Raw genomic sequence first — 18,822 nt, 5'->3', positions numbered from 1 at the left:
GGGGGGGCAGGCGCGCCCCCCTACCTCGTGGCCTCCTGTTAGTTGGCTTGACGTAGGGTCCAAGTCTCCTGAGTTGTATTCGGTGAGAAAATCACGTTCCCGAAGGTTTCATTCCGTCTGGACTCCGTTTGATATTCCTTTTCTTCAAAACCCTAAAACAGGCAAAAAACAGCAATTCTGGGCTGGGCCTCCGGTTAATAGGTTAGTCCCAAAAATAATATAAAAGTGGATAATAAAGCCCAATAATGTCCAAAACAGTAGATAATATAGCATGGAGCAATCAAAAATTATAGATACATTGGAGACGTATCAAATATATATATATAGGAGGAAGAAGTAGGTCGGTGGAGCCACGAGGGGCCCATGAGGGGGGAGAGCGCGCCCAGGGGTAGGCGCACCCCTTGCCTTGTGGCCTCCTCGTTGGTTGCTTGACGTCCAGTCCAAGTTCCCTGGATCACGTTTGTTCCCAAAATAACTCTCCCGAAGCGTTTATTCCATTTGGATTCCGTTTGATATTCCTTTTCAGTGAAACACTGAAATAGGCAAAAAAATAGCAATTTGTACTGGGCCTTGGGTTAGTAGGTTAGTATCAAAAAATAACATAAAAGTGTATAAATAAGCCCATTAACATCCAAAATAGATAATATAATATCATGGAACAATCAAAAATTATAGATATGTTGGAGACGTATCATTGCTTCATTTGGGAATCACCGAGATGAACCGACTAGAATTTCCGAAACGAGGTCTTGCCCTAGCCATCGCACATCGGTCCCACCGAGTTGGTATGATCGGTCTCACTGAAAAGCCTAACGGTTAAGTCTTTTGCACTAATCAGTCTCACCGAGATTTTCATGTCGGTGTCACTGAGTTGGGTCGAAGACTTGTAATGGTTGGATTTTTGGTGCTGCCTATTTATACCCCTCCACCACCACCTACTCTCTAAGAGAGCCATCAGAATGAAACACAACTTCCACTACACATTTTCTGAGAAGAGAACCACCCCTACTCATGTGTTGAGATCAAGAGATTCCAATCCAACCATTTGAACCTTGATTTCTAGACTTCCCCAAGTTATTTCAATCCCCTCTCCTACCAAAGTCAAAACTGTGAGAGAGTGTTTGAGTGTTGGGGGGAATATCATTTGAAGCACAAGACACAGGAGTTCATCATCAACAACACCGTCCATTACCTTTTGGAAAGTGGTGTCTCCTAGATTGGTTAGCTGTCACTTGGGAGCCTCCAAGATTGTGCAGTTGAACCAAGGAATTTGTAAGGGCGAGGAGATCGCCTACTTTGTGAAGATCCACTATTACCACGAGCTTCTATACAAACGGTTTTTAACCCCTTTATGCGACGGCATTTTGAATCGTCGTCTAGTGAGTGTGGGCGATAGGGGGTCCTTCCCACTTGACCCAGAAACCATCGGGGATAGGCCCTCCAGTCACAGATGCTGGGAAAAATGAGCTCGTGTGCGATGGGCGAGTGATCAAATATGATTATACGAGCCCAATTAGTTATGGCCGTAAGTACATCACACACAATCAGTCCCAGACAAACGTTTTAGTTCGTATGTGCATTCCACACAGTCAATCCAAGGAATACGTTTCCATTCGTATGTACATCCTACACAGTCAATCCAAGAAGTATGTTCCCGTTTATATGTACATACCACACAATCAATCCAGGGAAAAAATTTCTGTTCGCACGTACATCACACACAATTTTCCCCATTAAATCGTTTGTGATAGTGTTGCCATTGCAGACGATACTACCAATTTTATCGTTTGTGTCGAATGCATCACACACGGTACGTAGAAGAAACTATGTAGCATAGGTTGTCCATCACACACACTTTTTATGTGGAACGTTTGCGCAAGGTGGCCTAGTGCAAACAGTTTTCAAGAGGAATTTGTGTGTGATTGTTCATTGATCCAACACGTTTTCTTCCTCAAAACCGTGTGCGTTGTCTGAGGTCATCGCCCATAGTGTTTTGTCAATAACCATTTGCAATAGAAAAATCCCATTAGCATGCTAATTGTCCTATTATTAATATTTCATTTATTAATCAAATTGACATTTCATATTAAGCACACTATATATTTCATTTTCGTATTAAGGAAGCATGATTTCATAATTGAAATACATCAGAGTACAACATCATATAGCTTCAACACTCAGTTACACCATACAGGCATATAGTTAGCTACCCCATTACACAACTGCAACAACACCAAGTTGAAGGAAATATGTCCTAGAGGAAATAATAAAGTTGTTATTTATATTTCCTTATACCATGATAAATGTTTATTATTCATGCTAGAATTGTATTAACTGGAAACTTAGTACATGTGTGAATACATAGACAAACAGAGTGCCCCTAGTATGCCTCTACTAGACTAGCTCGTTAATCAAAGATGGTTAAGTTTCCTAGCCATAGACATGTGTTGTCATTTGATGAATGGGATCACATCATTATAGAATGATGTGATGGACAAGAACCATCCGTTAGCTTAGCACTATGATCGTTTAGTTTATTGATATTGCTTTCTTCGTGACTTATACATGTTCCTATGACTATGAGATTATGCAACTCCCGAATACCGGAGGAACACTTAGTGTGCTATCAAACTTCATAGTGTAACTGGGTGATTATAAAGATGCTCTATAGGTGTCTACGATGGTGTTTGTGGAGTTGGCACAGATCGACATTAGGATTTGTCACTCCGATTGTCGGAGAGGTATCTCTGGGCCCTCTCGGTAATGCACATCACTATAAGCCTTGCAAGCAATGTGATTAATGAGTTAGTTGCGGGATGATGCACTACGGAACGAGTAAAGAGACTTGCCGGTAACGAGATTGAACTAGGTATGATGATACTGACGATCGAATCTCGGGCAAGTAACATACCAATGACAAAGGGAACAACGTATGTTGTTGTGCGGTTTGACTAATAAAGATCTTTGTAGAATATGTAGGAACCAATATGAGCATCCAGGTTCCGCTGTTGGTTATTGACTGGAGAAGTGTCTCGGTCATGTCTACATAGTTCTCGAACCCGTAGGGTCCGCACGCTTAAACGTTCGATGACGATTGGTATTATGAGTTTGTGTGATTTGATGTACCTAAGGTTGTTCAGAGTCCCAGATGAGATCACGGACATGATGAGGAGTCTCGAAATGGTCGAGACATGAAGATTGATATATTGGACCATGTTGTTCGGACACCGGAAGTGTTTCGGAGAGTTTGGGATAAAACTGGAGTACCGAAGGGTTACCGGAACACCCCCCCCCCCCCCGGGGAAGTTAATGGGCCACCATGGGCCTTAGACCAGAGAGGGCCGGCCAGGAGGTGGCACGCGCCCTCCGGTCCGAATTGTACAAGGGGTGGGGGCGGCGCCCCCCCTCCTTCCTTCTCTCCCCTTCCTCCTTCCTTCCCCTCTTTGTTGGACTAGGAAAGGGGGGAACCTACTCCTAGTAGGAGTAGGATTCCCCCTCTTTGGGCGCGCCCCTTGTGGCCGGCTGGCCCCCTCCTCCCCTCCTTTATATAGGGGGAGGGGGCACCCCATAGACACACAAGTTGGTTTCTTAGCCGTGTGTGATGCCCCCTCCATAGTTTTCCACCTCGGTCATATTGTCGTAGTGCTTAGGTGAAGCCCTGCGTCGGTAACTTCATCATCACCGTCACCACGTCGTCGTGCTGACGAAACTCTCCCTCGGCCTCAGCTAGATCTAGAGTTCGAGGGACGTCACCGAGCTGAATGTGTGCAGATCACGGAGGTGCCATGCGTTCGGTACTTGATCGGTTGGATCGCGAAGACGTTCGACTACATCAACCGCGTTACTAAATGCTTCCACTTTCGATCTACGAGGGTACGTGGACACACTCTCCCCGCTTGTTGCTATGCTTCTCCTAGTTAGATCTTGCGTGATTGTAGGTAACTGTTAAAATACTACGTTCCCCAACAGTGGCATCCGAGCCAGGTCTATGTGTAGATGTTATTTGCATGATGTAGCGACCAGACCTCAAACAGTCTGATCTCTGTGCTTTGGTGTCATCCCTGGATCAGTAATGCTGACACCACACAGTACTCGGAGGATTTATAGCAGAGTAGCAATCACACAATTATTACATCGAGTGTCTCAAAAGAGAACTTATTACAATAAATATGGCTTAAGGCCATCTAATAACGATAACAGCGGAAGACTTGGAAGATAAGTGAGTCCATCAACTCCAACGGCATCACTGAGTATAGAACCACGACCTAAAACTCCTTAATCGTCGTCTAAAAAGTCTGCAACATTAACGTTGCAGCCCGAAACGGGTCAGCACATGGAATATGCTGGCAATGTAACACATAGAGAGTAATGGACAGCTATACTATATGCATATTTGGCTGGTGGAAAGCTCTATGGTTACAGTTTTTGTGTAAAGCCAATTTTTCCCTACTCCAAAGGAATAAATTTAATTACTATCATGGTGGTTGTTAAACATTGAGAATGGTTGACAACATTCTCAATCCCAATTAAGCATCGTCATAAAACATAACCCAACAAAATTAATTTAGAGTAACATGTTGAGATTCACATGAAAATCCAGGTACTAGATACTCAAGATGTCCATAACCGGGGACACGGCTAACCATGATTAGTTTATTACACTCTGCAGAGGTTTGCGCACTTTTCCCCACAAGACTCGATCGCCTCCGTTTGTTTTCTCGCACTACATGGTGTTTGAGAAGACGGATGACCGAGACATAGTCTTTCAGAAGCGCTAGCACCTTACGATCGGGTAGACCGTACCACCTACATCCCCTACATCTGCTAGTATACCACTGTAAGAGTTCACACAACTTAGTCAACTATGCTAGAGCCCATAATAGCTTGTGGCTGCACACGGAAGTTTCTAGTATGAATAGTTTCATGATCCCTTTGAGCCTGGGTGGCGGTCCAAAAGAAAACAGGAAAGTCCTGGAATACCCAGGTGCCTCAATCCACCTAGATGTGTGTTTAAGTTGCCACCTTAGATAAACCATTAATTAACAATCTCACATCTGTCATGGATTTCACTCACCCAATCCAGGTCTACTATCATAGCATGGCATAATAAGCAAACGTAGAAGTAACTCCCAAAGGTTTGATAATAAACAAGTAATAGGTACTACCTCATCTACTTCCTATCCCACAATTTAATTAGATCCTAATCATGCAATGTGTGAGGTTTGATCTAATGCAATAAAACTGGGTAGTAGAAAAGGTATGATCAAAGTGTTACTTGCCTTGCTGATGATCCGGGAAACCTAGCGATTCGAAGTAACAGGCGGCGCACTCCGGATACTCTATCGCAAACAACAAACGAGCATACAATAAGTACTCATCTAATGCACAGGTAAAACTCAAATAAGAGATCTAACCAGAAGGTTCAACTTAAGAACTCCGGTTGGCAAAAGAATCAAATCGAACGAAGCAACGAAAGACAAACGACAAAAGAAAACAACTTCGTTCTAGTAATCTGGATCTAGGGCAAATTTTATAGTAGCAAAATCTTGTTTAAGTTGGTTAAACGGATAGAGGGTTTCGAGACGAAACTCTAGGCGCTTGAATCGCCTGATTCCGATAAACGAGCGAAAAGTTATACTAAAATGAAAATCGGATCAGGAATCGCGATCAGAAAAATCGCGGATTTAATCCGAGAAAAAAAGACGAACGGATTAACGAACGTTCGTTATCCAGATCTAAACGATGAACATGTTCGTTTAAACGAACAAACGAGGGAACGCTCGCTATTTAACCTAAACCGAAAAAAAACCGATCTAATAAAAAACGAAAACTAAAAAAACCGAAAAATAAACCGACGGAAAACCGATCAGTTTTCTAAAAAAACGGGCGGCGCAGATTACGAGGCGGCGGCGAACCTCGGCGAGTGTGCGGGCGGGGCGGCGGCGAACCTCGGCGAGCGTGCGGGCGGGGCGGCGGCTCCGACGGGCGGCACGGCGGGGCGGCGACGGCGGGCGGCTCGGCGGGGCGGCGGCGGCGCGGCGCGGGTGCGGGGCTGGGGCGGGTCTCGGGGCTAGGGTCCCCCCCGGGTGGGCCGGCTTATAAAGCCCCTATGGGCCGGGAGTCCTAGTCGGACACGGCCCGTAGGTCGGTTCCTTTTTTTAAATAATTACGCTCGGAAGAAAAATAAAAAGAAATACTAAACGGACTCCAAAAATCCCGAAATAAATTTTTTCCGGGCTTCTAAAATCAAGCCCGACAAAGTGAACATTTATTTGGGCCCTAAATGCAATTTTGAAGAATGCATTTTTTTCCTAAATTCAAATAAAACACCGAAAAAACTCCGTAATAAAATCTTATTTGATTTTATTATTAAATCCTCAATATTTCTTTATTTTGGGAAAGTCATTTTATTCCCTCTCTCATATTTTTGTAATAGAAATAATTGATGATAAAATAAATAAAATCAAATGATCCTATTCTCAAAATTTGAGAAATCTCAAATATGAAAATAACGAAATCCCCAACTCTCTCCGTGGGTCATTGAGTTGCGTAGAATTTCTAGGATCAACCAAAATGCAAAATATAATATGATACGCATGATGATCTAATGTATAACATTCCAAATTGAAAATTTGGGATGTTACACATGAGTAGAACACATAGAGTTGTGGGCAATAATAGTCATACTGCTTACCAGCATGTCATACTTTGATTCGGCGGTATTGTTGGATGAAGCGGCCTAGACCGACATTACATGACCGCGTTCATGAGACTGGTTCTACCGCTGTGCTTCGCACATAGGTGGCTAGTGCGTGTCTATTTCTCCTGCTTTAGTTGAATCGAGTGCGATTACGCCTGGTCCTTGGTGAAGGTTAAAACAGCACACTTGATGAAAAATTGTTGTGGTTTTGGATGTGTATGTAAGAACTGTTCTTGCTAAAGCCCATAGCAGCCACGTAAAACTTGCAACAACAAAGTAGAGGATGTCTAACTTGTTTTTGTAGGGCATGTTGTGATGTGATATGGTCAAGGCGTGACGAGATATAAATTGTTGTATGAGATGATCATGTTTTGTAACCGTTATCGGCAACTAGCAGGAGCCTTATGGTTGTCGCTTTATTGTATGAAATGCGATCGCCATGTAATTGCTTTACTTTATCACTAAGCGGTAGCGATAGTCGTTGAAGCAATAGTTGGCGAGACGACATCGATGCTACGATGGAGATCAAGGTGTCAAGCCGGTGATGATGGTGATCATGACGGTGCTTTGGAGATGGAGACCAAAGGCACAAGATGATGATGGCCATATCATATCGCTTATATTGATTGCATGTGATGTTTATCATATATGCATCTTATTTTTCTTAGTACGGCGGTAGCATTATAAGATGATCTCTCACTAAATTTCAAGGATTAATTTTTCTCCCTGAGTATGCATCGTTCCTACAGTTCGTCGTGCCGAGACACCATGTGATGATCGGGTGTGATAAGCTCTACGTTCACATACAACGGGTGCAAGCCAGTTTTGCACGAGTAGAATACTCAGGTTAAACTTGACGAGCCTAGCATATGCAGATATGGCCTCGGAACACTGAGACCGAAAGGTCGAGCGTGAATCATATAGTAGATATGATCAACATAGTGATGTTCACCATTGAAAACTACTCCATCTCACGTGATGATCGGACATGGTTTAGTTGATATGGATCACGTGATCACTTAGATGATTAGAGAGATGTCTATCTAAGTGGGAGTTCTTAACTAATATGATTAATTGAACTTTAATTTATCATGAACTTAGTACCTGATAGTATTTTGCATGTCTATGTTGTTGTAGATAAATGGCCTGTGCTACTGTCCCATTGAATTTTAATGTGTTCCTAGAGAAAGCTAAGTTGAAAGATGATGGTAGCAACTACACGGACTGGGTCTGTAACTTTAGGATTATCCTCATTGCTGCATAGAAGAATTATGTCCTGGAAGCACCGCTAGGTGCCAAACCCGCTGCAGGAGCAACACCAGATGTTATGAATGTCTGGCAAAGCAAAGCTTATGACTACTTGATAGTTCAGTGTGCCATGCTTTAAGGCTTATAACCAGGACTTCAATGACGTTTTGAACATCATGGGGCATATGAGATGTTCCAGGAATTGAAGTTGATACTTCAAGAAAATACCCGGATTGAGAGATATGAAGTCTCCAATAAGTTCTACAGCTACAAAATGAAGGAGAATAGTTCTATTAGTGAGCACATACTCAGAATGTCTGGGTACCACAATCACTTGACTTAGCTGGGAGTTAATCTTTCGGTTCATAGGGTCATTGGCAGAGTTCTTCAATCATTGCCACCAAGCTACAAAAGCTTCGTGATGAACTATAATATGCAAGGGATGGATAAGACAATTCCCGAGCTCTTCGCGATGCTAAAATCTGCGGAGGTAGAAATCAAGAAGGAGCATCAAGTGTTTGATGGTCAACAAGACCACTAATTTCAAGAAGAAGGGCAAAGGGAAGAAGGGGAACTTTAAGAAGAACGGCAAGCAAGTTGCTGCTCAAGTGAAGAAGCCGTGGACCTAAGCCTGAGACTGAGTGCTTCTACTTCAAAGGGACTGGTCACTGGAAGCAGAACTGCCCCAAGTATTTGGCGGATAAGAAGGATGGCAAAGTGAAAGGTATATTTGATATACCTGTTATTGATGTGTACCTTACTAATGCTCATAGCAGCGCCTGGGTATTTGATACTGGTTCTGTTGCTCACATTTGCAACTCGAAACAGGGGCTATGGATTAAGCGAAGATTGGCTAAGGACGACGTGACGATGCGCGTGGGAAATGGTTCCAAAATCGACGTGATCGTCGTCGGCACGCTACCTCTACATCTACCTACGGGATTAGTTTTAGACCTGAATAATTGTTATTTGGTGCCAGCGTTAAGCATGAACATTATATATGGATCTTGTTTGATGTGAGACGGTTATTCATTAAATCAAAGAATAATGGTTGTTTTATTTATATGAGTAATATCTTTTATGGTCATGCACCCTTGATGAGTGGTCTATTTTTACTAAATCTTGATAGTAGTGATACACATATTCATAGTATTGAAGCCAAAAGATATAAGTTTAATAATGGTAGTGCAACTTATTTGTGGCATTGCCGTTTAGGTCATATTGGTGTAAAGCGCATGAAGAAACTCCATGCTGATGGGCTTTTGGAATCACTTGATTATGAATCACTTGATGCTTGCGAACCATGCCTTATGGGAAAGATGACAAAGACTCCGTTCTCCGGAAAAATGGAGCGAGCAACAGACTTGTTGGAAATAATACATACTGATCTATGCGATCTGATGCGTGTTGACGCTTGCGGCGGGTATCGTTATTTTTTGACCTTCACAGATGATTTGAGCAGATATGGGTATATCTACTTGATGAAACACAAGTCTGAAACATTTGAAAAGTTCAAAGAATTTCAGAGTAAAGTGGAAAATCATCGTAACAAGAAAATAAAGTTTCTACGATCTGATCGTGGAGGTGAATATTTGAGTTACGAGTTTGATCTTCATTTGAAACAATGTGGAATAGTTTCGCAACTCATGCCACCTGGAATGCCACAGCGTAATGGTGTGTCCGAACGTCGCAATCGTACTTTATTAGATATGGTGCGATCTATGATGTCTCTTACTGATTTACCGCTATCGTTTTGGGCTTATGCTTTAGAGACGGTTGCATTCACGTTAAATAGGGCACCATCTAAATCCGTTGAGACGACACCAGGTGAAGTGTGGTTTGGCAAGAAACCCAAGTTGTCGTTTCTTAAAGTTTGGGGCTGTGATGCTTATGTGTAAAAGCTTCAACTTAATAGGACACCCAAAGGAAACTGTTGGGTACACCTTCTATCACAGATCTGAAGGAAAGATATCCGTTGCTAAGAATGGATCCTTTCTAGAGAAGGAGTTTCTCTCGAAAGAAGTGAGTGGGAGGAAAGTAGAACTTGATGAGGTAATTGTACCTGCTCCCTTATTGGAAAGTAGTTCATCACAGAAATCAGTTCCAGTGATTCCTACACCAATTAGTGAGGAAGCTAATGATGATGATCATGAAACTTCTGATCAAGTAACTACAGAACCTTGTAGGTCAACCAGAGTAAGATCCGCACTAGAGTGGTACGGTAATCCTGTTCTAGAAGTCATGTTACTTGATCATGACAAACCTACGAACTATGAGGAAGCGATGATGAGCCCAGATTCCGCGAAATGGCTTGAGGCCATGAAATCTGAGATGGGATCCATGTATGAGAACAAAGTGTGGACTTTGGTTGACTTGCCCGATGATCGGTAAGCCATAGAGAATAAATGGATCTTTAAGAAGAAGACTGACGCTGACGGTAATGTTATTGTCTACAAAGCTCAACTTGTTGAGAAAGGTTTTCGACAAGTTCAATGAGTTGACTACGATGAGACTTTCTCACCTGTAGTGATGCTTAAGTCCGTCCGAATCATGTTAGTAATTGCCGCATTTTATGATTATGAAATTTGGCAAATGGATGTCAAAACTGCATTCCTTAATGGATCTCTTAAAGAAGAGTTGTATATGATGCAACCAGAAGGTTTTGTCGATCCAAAAGGTGCTAACAAAGTGTGCAAGCTCCAACGATCCATTTATCGATGTGCAAGCCTCTCGAAGTTGGAATATACGCTTTGATAGTGTGATCAAAGCATATGGTTTTATACAGACTTTGGGAGAAGCCTGTATTTACAAGAAAGTGAGTGGAAGCTCTGTAGCATTTCTGATATTATATGTGGATGACATATTGTTGATCGGAAATGATATTGAATTTCTGAATGGCATAAAAGGATACTTGAATAAGAATTTTTTAATGAAAGACCTCGGTGAAGCTGCTTATATATTGGGCATCAAGATCTATGGAGATAGATCAAGACGCTTAATTGGACTTCCACAAAGCACATACCTTGATAAAGTTTTGAAGAAGTTCAAAATGGATCAAGCAAAGAAAGGGTTCTTGCCTGTGTTACAAGGCGTGAAGTTGAGTCAGACTCAATGCCCGACCACTGCAGAAGATAGAGAGAAAATGGAAGTCACTCCCTATGCTTCAACATAGGTTCTATCATGTATGCAATGCTGTGTACCAGACTTGATGTGTGCCTTGCTATTAGTTTAGCAGGGAGGTACCAAAGTAATCCAGGAGTGGATCACTGGACAGCGGTCAAGAACATCCTGATATACCTGAAAAGGACTAAGTACATGTTTCTCGTTTATGGAGGTGACAAAGAGCTCGTCGTAAATGGTTATGTCAATGCAAGCTTTGACAGTGATCCGGATGACTCTAAGTCACAAACCGGATATGTATTTATATTGAATGGAGGAGCTGTAAGTTGGTGCAGTTCCAAGTAGAGTGTTGTGCCGGGATCTACATGTGAAGCGGAGTACATAGCTGCTTCGGAAGCAGTAAATGAAGGAGTATGGATGAAGGAGTTCATATCCGACCTAGGTGTCATACCTAGTGCATCGGGTCCAATGAAAATCTTTTGTGACAACACTGGTGCAATTACCTTGGCAAAGGAATCCATATTTCACAAGAGAGCCAAGCACATCAAGAGACGCTTCAATTCCATCTGCGATCAAGTCAAGGAGGGAGATATAGAGATTTGCGAGATACATACAGATCTGAATTATGCAGACCCGTTGACTAAGCCTCTCTCACGAGCAAAACATGATCAGCACCAAGACTCCATGGGTGTTAGAATCATTACTGTGTAATCTAGATTATTGACTCTAGTGCAAGTGGGAGACTGAAGGAAATATGCCCTAGAGGCAATAATAAAGTTGTTATTTATATTTCCTTATATCATGATAAATGTTTATTATTCATGCTAGAATTGTATTAACCGGAAACTTAGTACATGTGTGAATACATAGACAAACAGAGTGTCCCTAGTATGCCTCTTCTAGACTAGCTCGTTAATCAAAGATGGTTAGGTTTCCTAGCCATAGACATGTGTTGTCATTTGATGAACGGGATAACATCATTATAGAATGATGTGATGGACAAGACCCATCCGTTAGCTTAGCATATGATCGTTTAGTTTATTGATATTGCTTTCTTCATGACTTATACATGTTCCTATGACTATGAGATTATGCAAATCCCGAATACCGGAGGAATAAGTAGTGTGCTATCAAATGTCACAACGTAACTGGGTGATTATAAAGATGCTCTATAGGTGTCTTTGATGGTGTTTGTTGAGTTGGCATAGATCAAGATTAGGATTTGTCACTCCAATTGTCGGAGAGGTATCTCTGGGCCCTCTCGGTAATGCACATCACTATAAGCCTTGCAAGCAATGTGACTAATGAGTTAGTTGTGGGATGATGCACTACGGAACAAATAAAGAGACTTGCCGGTAATGAGATTGAACTAGGTATGATGATACCGACGATCGAATTCCGGCCAAGTAACATACCGATGACAAAGGGAACAACGTATGTTGTTGTGCGATTTGACCGATAAAGATCTTCATAGAATATGTAGGAACCAATATGAGCATCCAGGTTCCGTTGTTGGTTATTGACCGGAGAAGTGTCTCGGTCATGTCTACATAGCTCACGAACCTGTAGGGTCCGCACGCTTAAACGTTCCATGACGATTGGTATTATGGGTTTGTGTAATTTGATGTACCAAAGGTTGTTCGGAGTCCCGGATGAGATCACGGCCATGAAGAGGAGTCTCGGAATGGTCAAGACATAAAGATTGATATATTGGACCATGTTGTTCGGACACCAGAATTGTTCCGGAGAGTTTCGGATAAAACTAGAGTGCTGGAGGGTTACCGGACCCCCCCCCCTGGGAAGTTAATGGGCCACCATGGGTCTTAGAGGAGAGAGGGCCGGCCAGGATGTGGCGCTCGCCCCCCCAGTCTGAATTGGACAAGGGGTGGGGGCGGCGCCCCCTCCTTCCTTCTCTCCCCTTCCTCCTTCCTTCCCTTCCTTGTTGGACTAGGAAAGGGGGGATTCCCCCCCCCCTTTGGGCGCGTCCCATGTGGCCGGCCGGCCCCCTCCTCCCCTCCTTTATATATGGGAGAGGGGGCACCCCATAGACACACAAGTTGATTTCTTAGCCATGTGTGGTGCCCCCCTCCATAGTTTTTCACCTCGGTCATATTGTCGTAGTGCTTAGGCGAAGCCGTGCGTCCGTAACTTCATCATCACCGTCACCAAGTCATCGTGCTGAGGAAACTCTCCCTCGGCCTCAGCTGGATCTAGAATTCGAGGGACGTCACCGAGCTGAACGTGTGCAGATCGCGGAGGTGTCGTGCGTTCGGTACTTGATCGATTGGATCACGAAGATGTTCGACTACATCAACCGCGTTACTAAATGCTTCCGCTTTCGGTCTACGAGGGTACGTGGACACACTCTCCCCGCTCATTGCTATGCTTCTCCTAGATAGATCTTGCATGATCGTAGGAAACTGTTGAAATACTACGTTCCCCGACACAAGTTTCACATTCAACATCTATAACTTTTTGAAATTATCATCATAGAGGTACATAGACATACGAATCTCATCTGAAAAACTGCTAAAGCGGAAGGTGAATATTGAGCCTTCATTGATGTTGAAGGTCTTTGCAACTTTAGGTTAATGCGAGTGTATGATTGACCGTCCATCCTTTGTCCTCTTCGGGAATACTTCAATATTGTATTGTGGGTGTTGTATGAATACCTTCGTCGCCTCCTAACCATACTGGTGGTTTGAGAGGTAATCATCAGTGAACTGCTTTGAAAAGGTCTGAAAACAAGGATATGCATAATATCTTCTCTAGATTTGAAATAGCACAAAGGAATGAAAAAGACAAGGTATAATAGTTAGTACCATCCTGTAGTGAACTGATGTCTTCTTCATTGTGCAGACAAGATCTTGTTGTTTTTTGTCGCTAATTTTTTTATCCTAACAATCTTTCTGAGTTTCTTGAGTTGATTGATATTCATGGACAACTCATTTCCCCATATGCAAAAAGGGTCAAACAGTGGGTCAAAACCTCTAACAGCAGGACCTACATGTGCAAGACCAAATTGTTAAAACCTAAATATTAGAATGGTTCGTGCAATTGCACAATAATGTGCTATTAGACAAAGGACCATGGATGTGCAAACCTTGATTGTAAACCTCAGTGCTTCCCATTGTTTCCATGCAACACATATAAGGTAGTTAGTGATCAGGTTAAGTGAGGGTTGGCATGTTATCGGTAAAATATGTTGATGAAAAATAAACACATTGCAGATTCACCAAACTGATTCGAGCCACATGGAAAATCCATTTATCCAAACCAAGCATGACTAAGAACTATGAAATATAGCAATTGTATATGTTTGTCATGTATTAAGTGCAGACAAATTCGGTTTATTCCTCACAAGCATAACAACACTAAATTGTACTCGCAACAATTGGACATCGCAATGCAGAATTGAACTAAGTAGTTAACTAAACACCGCAACAAATGAACCAAATATCGATGATCATTGGCTCCTTGGACATGGAAGAGAGCGAGGCCTCCACATCGTGGGTGCTCTCCTCATCGTGGTGAGTTGCGTGAGCCGCTCCACGCACCAACCTGCTGGCTCTCGAGTTGAGGTAAGCATGTGCACGCTGAGAAAACACATCATAGTCTTCGTCGAAGGCACCGATGGTGGCCTCAAGAAAATGCCACGAACTGTCGTTTAAAACAGCCAACAACGTCGCGGTGTCGGCGCGTGAGGCGTCGAGTGTGGCCTCGACGGCGAGGTGCTCCTCCAAGATCTGGGGGTTGGCACAAATGGCAGCCATCGCGACCTCATCCGCGCATGCGGCCGCGATTTGCTTCTCCGCTGCCAATTGCTCCTTGAGCTCCCGGCTATACTTCTGCACCATGGCTTAGGGTGGCACTTATTTGGGGTAGGGGTCAGTGATTTGGGTGGAAGGTGTCGCATTGGCGGTCGGGGCATGTGGCATGTAGAAGGAAGAGGAGGATGGGGGTCGGGTGTGGATTACCGTCCATCCTTTGTCCTCTTCAGGGGCCTCTTCAGGAAGATTTCAATATTGAACCATGGGTGTTGTATGAATACCTTCCTTGCCTCCTCGCCATATAGGTGGTTTGAGAGGTAATCATTGAACTGCTTTGGAAAGGCCTGAAAACAAGGATATGCATAAATATCTTCTCTAGATTTGAAATGGCGCAAAGGAATGGAAAGACAATGTATAACAGTTAATTAGTACCATCCTGTAATGAAGTGATGTCTTCTTCATTGTGTAGACAAATATCTTGTTGTTTTTTGCCGCTAATTTCTTTATCCTAACAATCTTTTCGAGTTTCTTGACTTGACTGATATTCATGGACAACTCATTTCCCCATATGCAAAAAGGGTCGAACAGTGGGTCAAAACCTCTAACAGCAGGACTTACATGTGCAAGACCAAATTGTTAAAAACCTAAATATTAGAATGGTTCCGGCAATTGCACAATAATGTGATATTAGACAAAGGACCATGCATGTGCAAACCTTGATTGTAAACCTCGGTGCTTCCTAATGTTTCCCTGCAACACATATAAGGTAGTTAGTGATCAAGTTAAGTGAGGGTTGGCATGCTATGACTAGAATATGTTGCTGAAAAATAAACATATTGCAGATTCATCAGATTAATTCGAGCCACGTGGAAAACCCATTTATCCAAACCAAGCATGATTAAGGACTAGGAAATATAACAATTGTATATGTTTCTCATGTATTAAGTGCAGCCAAATTTAATTTGTTCCTCACATGCATAACAGTACAAAATTCTAACCCAAATTCTAACCCACAACAATTGGACATTGCAATGCAGAATTGAACCAAGCAGTTAACTAAACACCACAACAAATGAACCAAACATTAACTGGTCACCAAATTGCACAATATAACATACTCCTAATAGAAGATTAGACAGTTAATCAAACCAAGCATGCTTAACAACTTGGAAATATAGCAATTGTATATGTTTCTCATGTATTTATTACGACCAAATTCGATGTATTTATTACATGGTATATAATTACAAAATGCACCTACAACAATTGAACATCACATTGCAGACTTGAACCAAACAGTTAACTAAACACCACAAAAAATGAACCAAACATTAACTGAGCACCACATTGCATAATATATAACATACTAGAAGATCAGACAGTTAACCAAACCAAGCATGCTTGACAACTTAGAAATATAGCAATTGTATTTGTTTCTCATGTATTTTTTACAGATAAATTTGATTTATTTCTTACATGGAAGACAATACAAAATTGCACCCTAAAGAATTGAACATCACATTGCAGAATTGAACCAAACAGTTAACTAAACACGACAACAAATTAACTAAACAGTTAATAAGTGAGGACCACATTGCACGACATATAGAACATATACACTAGAGGAACAAAATGCATGATAAATGTACATAGGACAACTCACTAGAATTTGTTAAGGAAAGGTAGGAGCAACACATGCAACAGGTAAACCCAGCATACTTAACCAGCGTAGCTAGCTAACTGAACATAGGTCCTTATAGAGAGCTAATAAGACAAACTACTCCTCATCGCCGGAGATATCGATCATGATTGGCTCCTTGGACATGAAAGAGGGTGAGGACTCCACATCGTGGGTGCCCTCCTCATAGTGGTGAGTTGCCTGAGCCACTCCGGGCACCAACCTGTTGGCTCTCGAGTTGAGGTAAGAACGGGTACACAGAGAAAACACCTCGTAGTCTTCATCGAAGGCACCGACGGTGGCCTCGAGAAAATGCCACGAACTATCGTTTAAAGCACCCAACCGCATTGCAGCATCAGCGCACGAGGCATCGACGATGGCCTCGACGGCGAGGTGCTCCTCCAAGATCTAGGGGTCGGCACGAATGGCAGCCATCGTGACCTCATCCATGCGTGCGGCCGCGATATGCTTCTCTGCTGCCAAATGCTCCTTGAGCTCCTGGCTATACTGCGTGCAACATGGCTTAGGACATCACTTATTTGGGGGAGGGGTCGCTTATTTGGGTGGAAGGTGTCGCGCGGTGGTCGGGGCATGTGGGATGTGGAAGGAGGAGGAGGATGGGGGTTGGGTGTGGATTACCTGCCTAGATCGACAAGGCCGAGCAGCGTGAAGGAGGGTCATCGGCGAGGAGGCGGCTGCAAGCAAGGAGTGAAGGTTTGCACTGATAAAGGAAGGTGGAAACAGGGGAAATGTAGCTTTGGTAAGGGGGAGGGGCGGGGAGGTAGATATTTCCATGGAAGCCAAAAAATTTGGCTCGGTGCAGCGAAAAAATTGGCGCGCAAATTGTCATCAAACATGGTCCCTTATTCAGCGCTGTGTAGGATATGTGAGCATCACAGATGATTCATATATATTACCCCTTGTGTGATGAGTTTGAACATGCAAATTTTGATCCAAAATTCCCTAGTTACGGTGGTCATCCACTTCATTGAATAATTTGGGTACACAAAGGAGCCTACAACACACCCACACTTCTAAATCGAGCAAGTTCAGCAATTAAAAGAGCTAGCTGACCTAAACATTACTCTAACAAATTAAATACCGAAGCTCTAAATTAAACAAAGTGTACTACTCTGGTTGGTGCTCGTCGATCTTCGAAGCCTCCTCCATGTCCAGCTCGCGCCCAGTGTTCTCCTGGGGAAGGGGCTCCATAGCATCCATCGCACCATACTCGGCAAATATCTCGTCATCCGCCTCAGCCATCTCTTTGGAAAAGGCCGCCACGAGCTGGGCCTGGGCAGTTGCGGTCTGGGCTTCGATGGGCTTCGTCGTGTCAAGGTATGCCGCGAAGGAATGGATGACTGCTCGAACGCTCTCGGCGATTGCCAACTCTTCGATCGTGGGTTGCCGACCGTTATCGGAGAAGCTTTGTTTGATTTGTGAGGTGACCGCCATGAGCTAGGTGTGGGCGGCCGCCATCAGGGCTAAGGCCGCCGCTGAGGAGTGGACAACTGTTGTGCCACCCTCACAGTTGCTATCCCTGACCAAGATGTTGCTGCCACCACCTGAGCAGCAACAACAGTCGTTTGGGCTGCCTTGACCGCCCGGTCGTAGATTGCGGCCATGCTCATGCAGCTTGCTAGCCTGCGCATGGCGGTTGCGGCTGCGCTCTCGCCGGAGTGGACCATCGAAGTTGCTCTCATGACGCGGGTCCACGTCCCCATCTTTTCATTGACGATGATTGAACAGTGAAATGATATTTGGTGGGCGAGCTAGTGTCCTCCGTGTGCTTGACGCGCCGACTGTGGACTGTAGTCGACGCACCTTCTCGTGTAAGCCATATACGCACTACTCCGACGGTGCTCCAAGATATTTTGTACTACATCTCACATGGTTGGTGATAATAAACTGTGTGCCGTCTACTTGATTTTTCGTCTTTATTTGACATACATAATTGGGTCATAGTGGCAAAGGAGGGTCTTTGAATTGCTAGAACTTTTATCTGCAGTGAACATGCAACTATAGGGGTTTCGTAAAAAAATATTGGAATTTTTCGGGGTTCGTTTGTACATTTGTATACATTAACTGAGTTTTCTATGCATTTATGTCCATAATTCAAATTTGAACTACAGCACATGCTCCAGTGCATAAAAATGGGTTGAAAATCAAATGTGTGTCCTTGTTGCATGCTTAGGTCCCATGCAAGAAATGAGAATGAATGTCAAACACCTCGGCACCGTCGCTTGGTCGCAAACATTGAGATACATGGTTTTAAAATTCTAGTAAATCCAAAACTCGTCTGAAAT

Source organism: Triticum dicoccoides, chromosome 6A (assembly GCF_002162155.2).
Source record: "Triticum dicoccoides isolate Atlit2015 ecotype Zavitan chromosome 6A, WEW_v2.0, whole genome shotgun sequence".
Classification (NCBI taxonomy): domain Eukaryota; kingdom Viridiplantae; phylum Streptophyta; class Magnoliopsida; order Poales; family Poaceae; genus Triticum; species Triticum dicoccoides.
The sequence above is the reverse complement of the archived record's forward strand: the minus strand, read 5'-3'. Positions refer to the sequence as shown.